This window comes from Acanthisitta chloris, unplaced genomic scaffold (genome assembly GCF_000695815.1).
Source record: "Acanthisitta chloris isolate BGI_N310 unplaced genomic scaffold, ASM69581v1 scaffold14680, whole genome shotgun sequence".
Taxonomy (NCBI): Eukaryota; Metazoa; Chordata; class Aves; order Passeriformes; family Acanthisittidae; genus Acanthisitta; species Acanthisitta chloris.
This window is the reverse complement of record NW_008650054.1, coordinates 66,615-67,134: the sequence shown is the minus strand read 5'-3', so window position 1 is coordinate 67,134 and position 520 is coordinate 66,615. Positions and strand designations below refer to the sequence as shown.

The 520-nt window shown below is 48.7% G+C and overlaps 1 protein-coding gene across 1 annotated transcript in view; it reads left to right on the top strand.

The window, feature by feature from the left end:
• LOC103810605 (phospholipase A2 inhibitor subunit gamma B-like) overlaps window positions 1-520 on the top strand; it is a 6,928-nt gene that overhangs the window by 120 nt on the left and 6,288 nt on the right. The window lies entirely within an intron of this gene.

Genomic DNA, 520 nt, shown 5'->3' with positions numbered 1-520 from the left:
CTGCTGTCTGAGGTGAGGAGCTGCTCATCTGGGAGGATCTGCACCGCAGAGGGATGACCAGCCTTGGGGGATCTTTGGTGCTGTAAGCCAAAGTGCAGATGAGGGTGTTGGTATTTACAATCTGAACTGGCAATCTGAGTTCCTGTGGTGCTCACTGGTGACCTAGTCATTGGAGTGATTCAGGTTACTCTGAGTAGACAGACCTTTGGTCAGCTGAATCAATCTCCAGACACCATTTACCACAAGTTTGGGGGCTCATTTATTTTTCTCAATTCCAGGGTTGCATGACATTTTAGATATTATATGTCATCTCAGCTGTCCTTCAGCTTTGCTCCAGAAAATCACAGATGCCTTGGAGGTCTTGGGCCATATCTGCCACTCCATGTAGATATCACAGGCACTGCACTCCCCTTACATGGCACCTCGGTTTAGGGAACTGACACATGCCCTGGACCTGTAATTTACATGCTGGACCCTTGCAGGTGTGTGTCATGGAGAACATCCTGTTAGCCCACTGTCA